This window comes from Phyllostomus hastatus, unplaced genomic scaffold (assembly GCF_019186645.2).
Source record: "Phyllostomus hastatus isolate PE091 unplaced genomic scaffold, TTU_PhHast_1.1 phas_scaffold_46, whole genome shotgun sequence".
Taxonomy (NCBI): Eukaryota; Metazoa; Chordata; class Mammalia; order Chiroptera; family Phyllostomidae; genus Phyllostomus; species Phyllostomus hastatus.
In genome coordinates, this window is record NW_025334032.1 from 15,818,946 (window position 1) to 15,835,358 (window position 16,413).

The 16,413-nt window shown below is 39.3% G+C and overlaps 1 long non-coding RNA gene across 1 annotated transcript in view; it reads left to right on the top strand.

The window, feature by feature from the left end:
* LOC123807406 overlaps window positions 1-16,413 on the top strand; it is a 50,621-nt gene that overhangs the window by 18,605 nt on the left and 15,603 nt on the right. Inside the window, exons 3-4 of the long non-coding RNA XR_006783646.1 lie at window positions 7,608-7,730; window positions 9,209-9,391. This is a non-coding gene — a long non-coding RNA (uncharacterized LOC123807406). The remainder of the gene's footprint in view (window positions 1-7,607; window positions 7,731-9,208; window positions 9,392-16,413) is intronic.

The window sequence follows — 16,413 nt, forward strand, 5'->3', positions numbered from 1 at the left end:
AAGAACACAGGAAAGGAGAGTAGAAAAGAAGGGTAGAGAAAATTAAGAAAAACAAGCAATGCTGAGATAAACATGCAAAGCTCTGACATTCCAAAATTAAAAAGAGAAAAACCATGCAGTGCCTGTAATCCCACCAGATTTTCTTTAATGTTTCTGATAAATTAACAAGCCTTCTTTCGTAAGGTGGTTTTGTGCAAGAAGGTGCTGTGCTGAACACTCACAGTGAATCACCTGGGATGCTCTTGAAAGGAAGGCATTATAATCATGCATTAAATGTGTCTGACTGAAAGCTATAATTTAATTGCCCAAAGAGGCATTTAAACCTCAACCAAGTAATTATGTCATAACAAACATACATTTCTCTTTACAACTGATTTCCTACACTATCTTGCAGCATATGCACGGTTTCATGTGTGGCTTTGCAACCCACCATGCAACTGCAATGTCTTAACATACACTTGAAGAGACTGCCAATGATTTGTCACAAGGTAAAATAACACATATATCATTGATCATTGAAGAAATAATTGCTTATTGTAGAAAATTTAGACTATGATAAAACAAATAGAAGAAAATTAGAATTAGGAATAATTTTAAAATTAGTAATAAAATTAATGTTATAGAAATAAAAATTAGTTACAATTTTATATCACCCAGACATAACCATCATTGGCACTTTAAGGACTTTTTGGCCATCTGTTTATATGCATATACATTATTGTGTGTACTGCATGTGCAGATAATAGACTGTTTTTATATTTTTAAATGCCATCAATTTCTTAAAACATGATTTTTTATGGTTACACACCTATTTTTCATACAGTTGTACCATGATTCATTTAATCATTCTCTCATACTTGCCTATTTTTGTTGTTCTTAATTTGCTAATGATTAAACTTTTTAATTAAAAAAATTAAACTGGTCCAGTCAAGATGGAGGCATAGATAGATACATTGTACCTCTTCGCACAACCAAAAGAAAGGCAACAACAAATTTAAAAACAAAAAACAACCAGAACTGCCAGAAAATCGAACTGTATGAAAGTCCGACAACCAAGGTGTTAAAGGAGAAACATTTGTCCATACCAGTAGGAGGGGTGGACATGGGCAGCCAGAGCAGAAAAGGCTCATGGCAAGGCAGGGGCTGAAGGACCGGGCAAGGTGGCGGCTGGCAGACTGGGTGGTCTCACATCTGTATGCAGGTAAACCAGGAGGAACAACTGGGGAACAAGACAGACCACGCAACCCAGGGTTCCAGTGTGGAGGAATAAAGCTTCAAAATATCTGACTGAAAAAACCTGTGGGGGTTGAGGCAGTGGGAGAAACTTCCAGCCTCACAGGAGAGTTTGTTGGAGAGACCCACAAAGTGCTAGAACATACCCAAACCCACCCACCCGGGAATCAATACCAGAAGGGCCCAATTTGCTTGTGGGTAGCTGAGGAAGTGACCAAAACCAAGTGGAGAGCTGAGCAAGCAGCATTATTCCCTCTCAAATCCCTCCCCTGTATACAGCACCACAATGCAGCAATGTGGGTTGCCCTGCCCTGGTGAATATCTAAGGCTCCACCCCTTACTACCTAACAGTTGCACTGATACAAAAAAATATGGCCAAGATGGAAGAACAGATCAAAGCTCCAGAAAAAAATACAGCTAAGCAATGAAGGAATCACCAACCTATTAGATGCAGAGTTCCAAACACTGGTAATCAGGATACTCACAGAAATGGCTGAGTATGGTTGCACAATAGAGGAAAAAAATGAAGGCTATGAAAAGTAAAATAAAGGAAAATGCACAAGGAACCAACAGTGAAGGGAAGGAAATTGGGACTGAAATCAGTGGTTTGGAGCAGAAAGAGAAGTAAACATTCAGCCAGAACAGAATGAAGAACAAGAATTTTAAAAAACAAAGAGAAGTTTGGGAACCTCTGGGACAACTTGAAACATTGCTATATCTAAATCATAGGGGTGCCAGAAGGAGGAGAGGAAGAGCAAGAAATTGAAAAATTATTTGAAAAAATAATGAAGAACTTCCCTAAACTGGCGAAGGAGATAGACTTCCAGGGAGTCCAGGAAGGTCAGACAGTCCCAAAGAAGTTGGACCCAAGGAAGCACATACCAAAGAACATCATTATTACATAACCCAAGGTTAAAGATATGGAGAGAATCTTAAAAGCAGCAAGAGAAAAGGAGACAGTTGCTTACAAAGGAGTTTCACTAAGGCTAACATCTGATTTCTCAAAAGAAACTATGCAGGCAAGAAGGGGCTGGAAAGAAGTATTCAAAGTCATGAAAGACAAGGACCTACATCCAAGATTACTCTATCCAGCAAAGCTATCATTTAGAATGGAAGGACAGATAAAGTGCTTCCCAGATAAGGTCAAGTTAAAGGAGTTCATCATCATCAAGCCCTTATTATATGAAAAGTTAAAGGGACTTATTTAAGAAAAAGAAAAAAATTCCAAAACTATGAACAGTAAAATGACAACAAACTCACAACGATCAACCACTGAACCTGAAGAAAATAAAAACAAAAATGAGCTAAGCAAACAACTAGAACAGGAATAGAATCATAGAAATGGAGATCACATGGAGAATTATCAGTGGGGAGGGGTGGAGGGAGCATGGGAGAAAAGGTACAAGGAATAAGAAGCATAAATAGGTACAACATAGATAAGAGGATGTTAAGAATAATATAAGAAATGTAGAAACCAAAGAATTTATATGTGCAACCCACGGACATGAACTAAGGAGGTGGAATGCTGATGGGTGGTGGGGGATTCAGGGTGGAGGAGAATAAAGGGGGGAAATGGGACATCTGTAATAGCATAATCAAAATATATTTTAAAAATTAAACTGAACTGATTAAATATTACAGAGGTGAACAAAAGTAGGTTTACAGTTGGGAGTATGCAAAACACAGAGTCTATTCTTATATTATTGTTTATTCATTATTGTACTATTTTCCATACAAACAACTTTAAACCTACTTTTGCCCACCCCTGTATTTTGTGATATTTTGTATATTGGTAAATAAGCCACCATACATTTAGTTATGTAAGCTAAAAACTTACTGGTCATTCTTCCTATAGTTCTCACTCCCAATCCCAATCCGTCCAAAATCTCTCAGAAGTTTATTCACTTCTTTCCACCACCACACGCCCCTGTGTCAACAGCGTGTGGTAATATTTTTTAGTTCCCTGTTGGTCAAGTAATATACTAGGGACTTGTTATCTCTTTTATATTTTACACTTAAGAGGCAGATATCATTTCTTCTCTTCCAACATTTCTCTCACATATTTAATGGGATTTTGTTTTGTTAACTTTAATTTTTTTATGTTATGTAACATAACTATATTTAACATTTATGTCAATTATAAATAATGATGTGAAGTCAATATACTCATCTCTAAGCTAAAAAAAATAGAATATTACCAATATTTTGAAGTTCATTGACTGGACTTATCACTGTCCTAAATTTTGTTTTATTATTCTTTGTCCTTATGACATACATATGTAAACAAAATAATATATTTCTGCATTATACTTATATTTAAGTATTATATAAGCATTATCATACTATATGTATTATTTTGCAACTTGCATTTTTTACTGAACATTGTGTATTTTTATTGAGATATAACTCACATATCATACAGATGTATAATTCAGTGGTTTTAGCATATTCACAAAGTTGTTAAATCATCACCACTATCTAAATCTGGAATGTTTTTATTACCCCCAAAAGAAACTTTGCACCCATTAGTAACTCACTTCTGATTGCCTCTGTTGACCTCTAATCCACTTTATGTCTCTATTCAGGCAGCTTCAGTTCATTCATTTGAACTGTAATAAATATATAACAACTTTTCACTTCTACCAATGGAAATTTAGGTTATTTGTAGTTTTTACTTTTTTAATTTTCATTTCACTTGTTAAAAATGTATGTTTAACAATTAAAGTATATTTAACACATACTTGTACATAAATATATTTTCTATGCACATCATTTTGGACATTGGAATGAAATAGCTGGTCTTAATTCTGCCCATCTTTAACTTTAATGCATTTTTATAGTCATTTTTTAAAATGAATACATGAATTGAAGATTCCACCAGAATGGTATAATCAACTTTTAAGTTTTTCTGTTTGTATGTGTGTAAAATAGTATCTGATTGCAGTTTTAATTTTTATTTTCTGTGGTTATGAAAGACAGTGAGAATGTTTTCATGGGTTTGTTGGCCATTTGTAGTTGCTCTTCTGTGAAGCAAATATCAAGTTTCTGCCCATTTCACTACTAGGTTGTTTTGTCTTTTCTCACTGATTTGTGGGAATTGTCTATATATTATGCATATTGATACTTTATAAAATGTATTTTCCTGATTTTTCTCTTCATTTTCTTCATGTTGTCTTTTGAATGAACAGCAATTCTAAATGTTAATGGATTCAAGTTTATCAGTCTTCCCTTTTGGGTTGTGTAATTTTTTGTTTGTTTGTTTCATTAAAAAAATGTTTTTACCTTATCCCTAAAATCACAATTTCTGTGTTTATTTCCTTCCTTTCTTTTCTTTTCCTTTTTTTTCTTGGATTTAAATCACCTTATTTTATGTTTGTGTATTGTGTACAATAAAGGCTCGATTTCACTTTTTTCTTCTGCTTTCTGAAGCACATTTTGGGTATTTGGCTTCTCTCCTCAGATCTGAATTAGCAACTCTCTGATACAGCAAGTCTCCATGTTTGTACCAGTAATTATTGTGCTCTGTCTTTTTCTTACTGTTCTGCTGGCATATTCCTATGCCAGGGCCACACTATGTTAACTACTGTTTATTTTTTCATTGTTGTTGTTTGTTTTTTTAAACAAATATCAGTGTCTGGTAAAACATTTTCTTCACCTTTCTCTTTGGGCTCATCTTAAATATTTGTCATCCTACTTCTTATGTTTTAAAATCGCTTGACAAGTTTAATAAACCACCTTATTAAAATAAGTTTGGGAAGATATAATATCTTTAAAACATTGAACTCCTCTACCCATTAATATGGCACATTTCACAATCTATTTAGGGGATTTAAAAACATGTTTTAATAAAGTTTTATCATTTTCCCTATAGAAATCCCATATTTTGTTAGATTAATTCCTAGCACTTACATGTTTTGTTGCTATTATAGATAGTGCCTGTATAAAAATTATGTTTACTCTTTGTTGCTTGGTTTTGGAAATCAACTTGACTTTTACCATATTTTCCTGTGTATAATGTGCACCCATGTTTTGGGGCACATTATACACAGGATTATTATACCCATTATTATACCCATTATATGTAATCATTATACCCATGTATAATGTGCATTCTTATTTTCCCTCAGAATTTTGTGCAAAATGTGCACATTATACTCTGCAAAATGCAGGCAGTTTATCTTACATCTAGCAATTTTGTTAAACCTGTTATTCATATGAGTATTTTAAAGATGTTTGAAAGGAATGTGTTCACAGATAGTAAACAAACAATAAAATTTTAGTGTCTTCCTTTCAAACTCTTATTCATTATTTTCTTCATCTTACTGAAATGTCGAACCACCAGTTCATGGTGTAACATGAAAGCCTGTCTTAACAATTTCTGAAAAGGAATGTTTTAAATTCTACCATTTGGTACAATGTTTGCTCTAAGATTTTGGTAGATTCAATTTTTCTGCTGATTGTTGTAAGCTTAAGGGATATGAACATTTATCAAATATTTTCAGCATCTACTGAGATGGGCTTAGGATATTCTAGTTTATTTAGTAGTATAGGAAACTACATTGATAGATTTTCAAATGTTAAATCACACTTACATTTCTAGAATAAATCTAACCTGGTCATTTTTTAACTCTGGGTTCCCATAAAAACAGACCTTAAGATAAGCTCTCTGTGTCTGCTAAGTCCCACATTGGACTCTGTGTCTGCGTGTGTGTCCGAATTGTCATTGTCCATTTGTTTGTTTGTTTGTTTGCTGTCAGTCTTTGTGCCTAGATCCTCTCACTGACTGGGGCTCTTGGAGTTTCTAGCTGCATTAGAAGATCCAGCCAGACTCTTCCCCTTCCAAGATCCCTGGGTATTTTCTTCTGCTTCTTTGTGGATTTTAAACCCAAAGCACAAAGTTGTGGAAAATTGGCAGGTACCTCCAGGGATATAAATGCTATAAACCATTATTCATAGCACTGGCTCACCACTAGATCCCACCCCATTTGGTTTTGTCCTCTGGGGATTTCTTTTATTTTATTTCAAGCTCACATAAACTTAAAAAGATGTGGATTTTTATTATATTTTATAACTTACATGTATTTTCTAGCAGAAATTTTTCAGGGTATCAAATGTATAAGTTAGCTGGAAAGGCAAAACTAGAGAATTTCAAATATATAGATTTAATCCAGAAACCTTTGCTTTTATACTTAGAAAAAACTGACAACTATTTTATACATAATTTTTAAACAATATTTGATGTGAATACTATATCACCCCAATCGTTAACAATCCTAAGCAAAATATATTTGAACAAACTGACTTAAAATTCTAAATATATTGAGTCTAAAAGGAGGACTAATTTCCACAGTAAGTTACATATGAATGAAAACTTATTTGCAGTATACCTTATATATCGTAATGAGGGAAGATAAAGGACAGGGCAGAAACCTTTCTTCCCTTACTTCCAGATTTAAGTAACATGTACCCTGAAATAAGCTGACAAAACTTAGTTTTAAGCACCACCTTTTACCATTTACCTCTGGTTGGTCGGGACTACCACTTAAAGTCACATCCAACTTCAGGGTCATTGTACACTATGAATGGTGGCTCCTGGATTTGTGTAGAGTGGCGGCCCTGGTCTTATGGCAGATGACATTCTTGAGCATTTAGCTATGCACCTATGAAATGAAAATCATGATGGTAGAATTGATGCAATGAACAAACGGAATAACATGCATGAAGTTGCTCTCTAAATGTTATTATTACCTCTGTGCACATCTTTGAAAGAACCTACAAAGTTGGTACCAATTCTACTGGATGTTTGCAATTCATTCAACTTCATTAAAAACTAAAAGTTACATAATAAAGTCATACAAATAACCTGCTTCAAGCCAAGGTCACCGGCAAAAGAAATTTGTTCATCCTAGTTTCCTACTGTTCCACTCTCTTTTATCTCACAGAGTCAGGTAGCATTATTCTTTCCATTTTCTCTTTCTTGGCTACCTATAACATTTCCTTAGCTCCGTGTAACATGCTGTTAAAGACAGAATCACAGGAACAGTAACTACCCTTCATTTTGCTTCACATTTTCCCACCTGCCAAAAAAGAATGTCTGCCCCTTTGCCATGTTTGGTGGGCAAGTCCAGGATCTTTGGAATACATTCTAAAGTAGCAGTGTGGGGGTAGGGGGGTGATAGATGTTCTCATAGGCACATCCTCCCAGCCCCAGGGACCTTCCAATGTCTGGACCACATCAAAAAAGACTCTACTGCAGTGTTGGTGGTGGTGGCAGAGGTAAAGAGGAGACAGTAGGAATCACAAAATGGGCAGGTGGGGGGCAAAATGACAACTCAGTTTTAAAGATTTTACATTCAATATCTCAATCTCTTAAGGTATTTGGAGTAAAGGTGATGAAGGTATTGGAGAGAATCAAGGACAAAGCACCAGCCCAGGACTATTGAATGGAGCAGACATACATTGCTTCCTGGACACCAGCTTCCAACCCCACTTCATGAGTACGGCCAACTGTGCTTTAAGGGAAAGGCTCTGGACCTTGGGGTCTTCAGTCAATAAACTCCATATTTTTTGCTTCAGGCCAGTTGGAAGTGTATGGTTTGCCACACATAGAAGGAAAAGCTCTACCTGATGAACCTCTCAGAAAATGGTAGTGCAGCATGCAAAACCATTTGTCAGGTGTCAATGCCCGTGTGCTGAGCCAGTCTTTCCTTCCGGAGGACAGCTGGAACTCTCTAGACAGTTTTTAAAGCCATGTTTAGTTTTCATAGCCTCTGATTATCTATGTAGTAAAACAGATTAATTTGTCTTTTAAGGCAATGAAAGTGCTTAATGGGGTAAGGCACATTGTGAGTGCTCGATAAGTTTTAGTTATGGATAGATAGAGCGTGTCTGGACAAGAACCAAATAACTCCATTCCATGGAGCCCAGCACTGTCCCCTGCTGCCACTGAGACATTGCTCTCCCTGGCTGAAGTCCATCCGTCCTCCTTACCACTGCAGCTCTTGTCCACATAACTTTTCTCTAAACTCAGGCTCACTTGGAGTCTTTATTAGCCAATTTAACATTAAAATATACATCTTTTATTATGATGTTTGGTTCACCTGTGTTTTAGCATAGTGGTTAGGAGCTCAGACTCTCTAGGCAGCCTGCCTGGGTTCAAATCCTAGCACTGCCACAGTCAGCTGTGTGACCCAAACAAGTTACTAGCACTCTCTGTGCTTCAGTTTGCACACCTATTGGTTGATAGTTGTGTCAAAAAACATATGGTCCACAAAGCGTAGGATATTTACTGTCTGGACTTTTCCTAGCAGTTCAAGCTCAACAGAACCTATGTGAGACTCCTAAAAAAGTGCTGGAAAGTGCTAGCACACAGACTTGAAGAGCCCCTTCTGCTCCCCTGCTACCCACAAGTATACTGTCACTGTGCCGAGGGCTGGCTGGGACCCCTACCTACAGGGCCAGCAGACATCCCAGGACCTAACGCAGGGCCAGTGGTGGTAGAAATGTCACATTCTCGGTAAGGCGTGTGCAATAGCAATACCTCTTGCTGGTTAGTATGAAGTAGGGGTATGTTGAATTGAACACATGAAAGTTAAAAATCTTTGAAATCCAATTTCTGTTGACCTCTACTTACCTAAGAGGGTTCTTCAGAGGCCCCTGTGGTAGACATGTCTGGCACTCTTAAGGTGACAATATGTTGCTAAGTGAAGTGCAGGACCTCACCTGCCTAGCACCTGATGGTTCTCAGTGGGATTTCCAGGGACTGCAGGAGGCCACAATGGGCATATGTGGGCCAGCACCTGCCCCACCCTCATTGACACGGGCAGTGGCTTTGGGCTCCTCATCATAGGAGTCCAGGTGTCTTGAGATGGCCCTAACCAACTGTCCTTCCAAAGGGAGAGGTGATTTTTTTGTTTTGCTTTGTTATTGTTGTTTTTTTATTCTCACCTGAGGACACTTTTTTCCTTGTATCTAGAGAGAGAGAGAGAAGGAGGGAAGAAAGGAGAGAGAGAAATATGAGTGTAAGAGAGATACATCAGTTGGCTGCCTACTGGAGTACCTGGACCCTGGATCATAGGAGGCCCAGATTAGTTGCCCCCTGGATGTGCCAGACCTGGGATTCTATGCACCTGGACTGAGGATTGGACCTGCAAGTCAGGTACGTGACCTGACCAGGAATCAACCTGCAATCCTTTGGTTAAGAGACAACGCTCCAGCCAACTGGGCCACACCAGTCAGAGCCAGAGGGAGAAGCTCTTGCTGTAGCCAGCAGTTCCTCATTATCTGACATACCAATAAGCCCAAGTGTATCAGCTCATTTCTGGTGGAGTATCTTAGAGGGATAGCTTCCTCGATCCCAAAGCATAATTTGTGGTCTGAAGAAGAAGACAAATAGAATAATTTATTTTTGGAATGAAAGCATTTAGACATAATGTCAGGATTGTCAGAATAAAGGTAGGAGGTATGCCCTATATGATTGTGACTCCATCTAGCTGTCCCACACTCAGCACACTCTCCCCTGACAGGCACCTGGTGTGTCATGTGGGGAAAGAAGCACAGGCTCATCCATGGAAGCACTCATGAGCTTGTGTGCTCCGTCAATTAGAAATGGGTATGCACTGAATGAAGACAGGAATAGTCAATTGCATAATCATGAGTTGAGAAGGATAAACCATGAATATTCAAAGAAAGAGAAATGATATGCCTTATAATGGGCAAGAAAAGCTTAATGGTGAAATAACATTCGAGCCCTACCTTCTTGAAATTAATCTTCACTATTTTGGAAAAAGCAGTGTGGACTGTGAGGCATGTAGGTTAGTTACCTCAGCCTCTCTCTCACAAAGCAGCATGGGCCTGTTGCTCTGTGTACTCTCACTGTGTGGCTGAGTAGCCTAGTGGAGCAAGACCAATGTCTACATCCCGTATCTACCATCTCTTGGTTTTGTGACTTTCAGTAAGTTTTTGAATCTCTCTGGGCTTAAGATGTTTTTAAATTTTAAATCTTGAATCTTAAACCTGTCTGGATTTAAAGATGTTTTCCTGATTTTTAAATATGGAATAGCAATATCTACCTTATAAAATTATTTTAAAAATTGAGATCATTATGTGAAGAGGCAGGCATGGAACTTGGCACTTGATAAGCACCTAGTAAATGGTAGCTATACCATTTCATATTTTCCTTCGATCAACATCCATGGAGCATCCACTATGTACAGGTGAGTGTCGGGACCAGAAGATGTCACAGTGAGCAAAGACAGGTGTGACCCCTGACTTGGCACAATTTTCAGTCTAGTCAGAGATTATAGAAGAGTTAATGTATAAATGCACGTCAGTGTAGGCTTTTCTATTTTTAAGAGTGGGGCTATGGATCACTCTTAGGTTGCAAGGAGAAGATGTAGGGGATTAAATATGCTTCGCAGGGGTAGTGCTATCTATGCTGAGATCAAAAGGACAAGTATGTTGTAGCCTGGAATTGACATAAGCTGAAGAAGTAAAAAATTATATTTTAGGCAGAAGAAAAAATGTATACAAAGTCTAGACACAAGCGAGAGAACAGTAAATGTGGAGAGAAACATTTACTATGGGACCACCTTGGGGAAAACAGAAACATACTGGTTTAGGATAGGGAGAATCTAGATTCTTGTCACAAGATCAGTCACTTACTTTGAGCAAGTCAGAATCCTTTGTTTCTTCATTTTCAATTTTCTCACCCCTAAGTTGTGTGTACACCCACGTGTGTGTGTGTGTGTGTGTGTGTGTGTGTGTGTGTGTGTGTGTGTTCCTTTCTAGGTGTGTGAATCAGATTAGGCTATGCTATGGTAACTACCATTGTGATAATGGCTGAACACAAGGTTGTTAGTTCATAGTACTGTCCTTGCAGATTGGTGTAGTCTCAGCTCTGTAAAATTTGTGGAATATGCTGGAGGAGGTTCTGCCACCTGAAACTTGTAGCCTCTAATTCCCCAACTAACAGAAAAGAGAGTGGAGGGCCTGGTACCTACAATTACATGTGGCTTCACACACCTCCTCTCGCTGCCTATGGGCTAGAACTTGTCCCATAGCCCCATCAACCTTGGTATGTTGGAAGTGCACTCTCCTGTGTGCTGAAAGGAAAGAAGAGCCAGATACCCACAAGCATGGCCATCTCTACCACAGTCCTGATAGTTAGCTTCCCTAAGATGCTGCAGATTCAACAGATGCTGCGAAGTTCACCACTGACACCTGACATGGGAAGTGCAGGTTTGTTTGGTTCACTAAACACTTGTTAACCTTCTACCTGACAGAACCCTGGCTACTGAGGACCCCAGAAGAAATGAGATAGAGCCCCTTCTATCAAAGACACAAAATTGAGTCCAGAAAATAGAAGGTATGCCAGGGATTCTTCTCAATATTTGACATGTATCATTATTCTCACTTAATAGAGGATAAAACTGAGGCACTTGCCCTAAAATAACATGGCCAGTAAGTAGCAGAGTGGAGGTTCAGGGCTGAGAGATTGAGTTCTGCAAGCCAGATGAGGCATGTCCTCCTGAAGCTGTGTGATACACACAGCCACAGGGACAGATACAGACCCAATAGTCAACAAATATTGCTACTAATGTGATTTTCTACTTTCTCATGATTAGCTAAGCAAACAGTATCACATTGGGCCTACTGTATGCAATGCACTGTGCTACACATTGGGGAGGGGAAGGACAATGAAACATGCCACATGGACTCTTCCCCAAGGATCTTATAATAAAATTAGATAGGAAAGAGATGAAATAGCAATAGCTACACTGATCAAGCTTTTATTATATTCCAGGAACCCAGGTTAGCATCCTGGGTTTGTGCCTCCCCCTTTCTTCCCAGTGGAACAGCTCTGGGCAAGGAAGATCAGGAGGGAGGGAGACAGAAGGGAAATTAGTAGTTGCTGGCCAACCTGAGGCCACTTTTACCCCTAAAATTCTTGAAGGAGCTGAGTTTGGTTTGCAGAGTGCCCTGAATTTCAGGGTATGATGAGTAGATTCTTCAGCAAGCCACATGACAATCAGACTTCCCAGAGGACCCCAGAGCTTAACCTGACTCTCAAAACCTTCATCCATAGATGGTTGTTGTCTGGCACCTTCCTATCAGCCTCTGGTGAGAGGCACTCTAGGGAGTCTGATTGCAAATGTGGACTTTAACCACCCCTCCAAATATCACTGAATGTGCCTTGGCACCGAGCACTGGGCTCATTGTGATGGCTGCCAATGTGACCAGCTAAGAGGTTCCTGGAAGTACCTGGCTGCAAATTTAGTTGAAAAATTGGCCTAAGTATAAATATTTTTAAGCTATTGTTCTTTGTCTATAAGTCTTTGGAACAGTTGCTATATATTTTGCCTCAGGCTATATGGTGGACTGGGAAAAAGTTTTTTGAGATCTTAGTGAGGACCAAAAGGAGTATTTGCCAAGAGGGAAGGAGGGGCATCAATCAGCAAAAGTTAGGCTGAGTACTGAAAGCAGAAAATACCAACTCCTTCACACTGGAATCACATTTAACTAATGAAAAAGAAGGCATTCCATCAGCTTTATATCCTTGGCATCTGCTGGGGTCCTTCTAGTCTTATCCTGAGTGTCACTGCTTCTTCTCAGGACTCCAACAGCAGCCCTCTGCCTGGTGCTGGGTTGCTCTTGCTTCCTGCCACTGTAGGTCCTGACATCCAGGTCCACTGTGTCCATTCTCTTTCCTTTGATAGTGATTTTTAGGGAATCACAAAACCACCTGGCTGCATGTGCTAAGGGCTCTCTAATCTCATTTGGAGCCCAATGTACATGAGTAGTTGAGTTCTGGCTGATGGGATGTGGTGGGTGACATTTTCAGGCCAGGCCTTTCTGGGGAAGGAGCATGAGCTCCCTCATTTCTGCACCTTCTGGAACCACTTTGGACCAGAGGTGAAAGATCTGGTTTGAGAATGGCAGAACTGCCCTGCCAATTTCTCACCACCTACATCTGGGTTGATATTGAGCCCATCAAAGCCCCTGTTTAGGAGGCATTTGTGCAAAACCTCAAATCCTCTCAAACTCATCTCAGATTCTAGCCACAGTGATGGTAGGTAGATCAGTGAGGCTGCAGCTGGTCTCATTCTCACAGCACTTCAACTCACATGCAAGATACTCATTTCTTGATCTTCCCTGCACTTTTCTGGTACTGCAAATGCAGGATAATGTCTTCCCAGCACTCATGCATATGTTCTTGGAAGTTCAGGGGACTTAGCATACCATGCAGAACTCTCAAACAGTGCGGGGGATGTCCTGGCCAGTTGACTGAGTTGGTTCAAGTGTTGCCCCATACACCAAAAGTTGCTGGTTCAATTCCTGGTTAGGGCACATACCTGAGTTGCAGGTTTGATCCCAGGTTGGAGTGAATATAGGAGGTAACCAATCAATGTTCCGGTCTCCCTGTGCCTCTCTCTCCCCTCCTCCTTTTCTCTCTCTCTAAAATTAATAAACACTTTCTCAGGTGAGGATTAAAAAATCCACTGGAGTGGGGGAGCAGATGGACACATGTGTCTCTCTTTCATACCACAACCTAGGTGATGGTATATTATGTGGGCTCATCCAGCATGACTTGTGTCCTTGTAGAGGAGGAGAAGAGATGTGGGGACAGACACACACAGAGGGGAGACAATATGAAGACACACAAGGAGAAATCCTGTGACAATGAAAACCAAGATTGGAGTGATGTGACTACAAGCCAAGGAATACCAAGGATTCCCAACAACACCAGAAACTAAGTGAAAGGTGTGGAACATAGCATGATCCTACCGATACCTTGGCTTCAGACTTCTGGACTCCAGAACTGAGAGAATAAATATCTGCATTAAACCATCACTTCATGGTACTTTGCTACAGAAGCCCTAGGAAACTAACACAATTAGCCAAAAACATCTTTAAATGCCAGATAATTAAGGAGTGATAAAAGACAACTAATTTTATTTCTAAAAAACTAAGGAGTCAGCTTGACACATTCCTACTGGACAAAAGGGTAAGATTTGAATTTTAATAAGGTAGGAATTGCAGCTTGACATATATCATAGGCTTAAATCCTGTGATGATAATATTTTTAAAAACTAATTGGTCACTTTTTTGAGGAGTGTGCATAATGAGTTTATTACCTGGAAACCTCAGTAATAAAAGGAAAGACTCAAGCACTTATTATGTCTATCCTACACAAACAATATACGAAGAGGGACCCCCCAAAATTCGAATTATCTTATGGAGAGCAGGCCCCTGTAGTATAGGCTTCTGCCACTAGGTATGTGTTTCTAGGAACCCATCTGTGTCAGTGCACCAGCTGGTGCTGTTGTGAGAGGCTTCATTCACCTTCAGTGAATTTTTTTTGAAGAACCTTTCAGTGCGTTTGCCCATTTCTTTTTTTTTAAAGATTTTATTTATTTATTTTTGGGGGAGGGAAGGAAGGGGGAGAGAGAGAGAGAGAGAGAGAGAGAGAGAGAAACATCAATGTGCGGTTGCTGGGGATTATGGCCTGCAACCCAGGAATGTACCCTAGCTGGGAATCGAACCTGGGACACTTTGGTTCCCAGCCCGTGCTCAATCCACTGAGCTACGCCAGCCAGGGCTGCGTTTGCCCATTTCATGATGGGTGATTTACAAGTACACCTGCCCACGTCACCAAGAATGTTCAGCTGTTTTTAACCAAAAACAGCACGAGCCCCATGCCCCCACACTCCCTATTCACCCAATCTTGCCACTGAGTGACTTTTTGTTTGTTTCCTGGATGAAAATCATCCTTAAAGAGAAACATTTTGCCAATGTGGAAGAGGTAAAACAAAAAATGGCAGAAGCACTAAAAGACACCAAAATTGACCAGTTCAAAAACTGTTCTGAGCAGTGGAAAAAAAATCTCAGTAGGTATATTGCATCAAATGGAGACTACTTTGAAGCTGACTGAAGTTTAAACATGTAATGATAAATACATTTTTAATAATTAAATTCCTCTTTTGAGGGGGCTCTCCCCTCATACATCTAATGATTAGATAAGTATAAAAGTCTCTCACAGAATTATGCTAGCTAATAAATAAAAACAAAATGATAGAATTCAAAAATAACTATTTTCTGATCCCCAGTGGATCTATGCATTGAGGCGTTGAGTACTAATGGTTACTGCTGTTGGAGTGCAAACCAGACATGAATTACCTCCTAATTATGAAGGATAGGGCCACCAGTGGTCTTACTAAAGGAATCAGACCTGAATCTGATTAAACCTCTGAATTCAGCTGCTTACATAAGACACAGGATAACTGCTGTATACAACTGGCAATCAGCAAGGTCTAGTCTGTGGAAAACACAACAGGATAAATGACCTACATTTTTCTACAAATGGACTATAAGGAAAAGAAATCACCTACATTTTAAAGAAAAAGATGGGATGGGGGTTATGCGTAAATTTAAGACCATGTCGAGTTTAAGTACAACAATTAAAAATGCAAAGAAATGATTAGTATAAAAGTGAGGATAGTGGTGTCTTTGGAGGAGGTGAGAGCTTGTGACTGGGGTAAGGACAAATGCAGGGCTTCTGGGAAGATTGGCATGGTTTATCTTACTGCCTTGATAGCTGTTACAAAACAATGGCTTTGGAAGAGTTCACTAAGCTCCACATTTGGAGTGTACTACGATACGTGTGTTTTATGAGCTTGTCCGAAAGAATGTTCTTATTTTCTTATTATATTCAAGCTGGTAGCAACTCATCGCCCTTTCTTTGTGTCTTCATTGTCTTTTTGATCCTTTGACACAGTTTACCTATCTGTGTTAGATATGTCTTTATTGAAACAGATGCCCACTCTTTCTGTGTGGATAGGGAAAAGAGTCTATTGGTAGTAGTGAAAATTGGTCATGAACTCTCACATGGAAAATTACTGGCCTGAGTACATCAGGATGATAGCAGTGCATGGATTCCTGTGCTGACTTGTCTATTTATGCATTCATCAAGCACTTGTTGCCAAGGAGTGGGGAAGAGAATATTCAGGACCTCTTTGTAAGCAGAGGGGAATTCCTAGGGGATGCCAAGTGGATGGTAGGGAATTGAAACACAGCTGTAATAAACCTGGCATTTATAGGGGTCTTCCAGGGGAGAAGAGAGTTTCTGTAAACAGTACCCCAAGGCCTTGGAAATGAATGAGAAACAGAAGGCATACATGT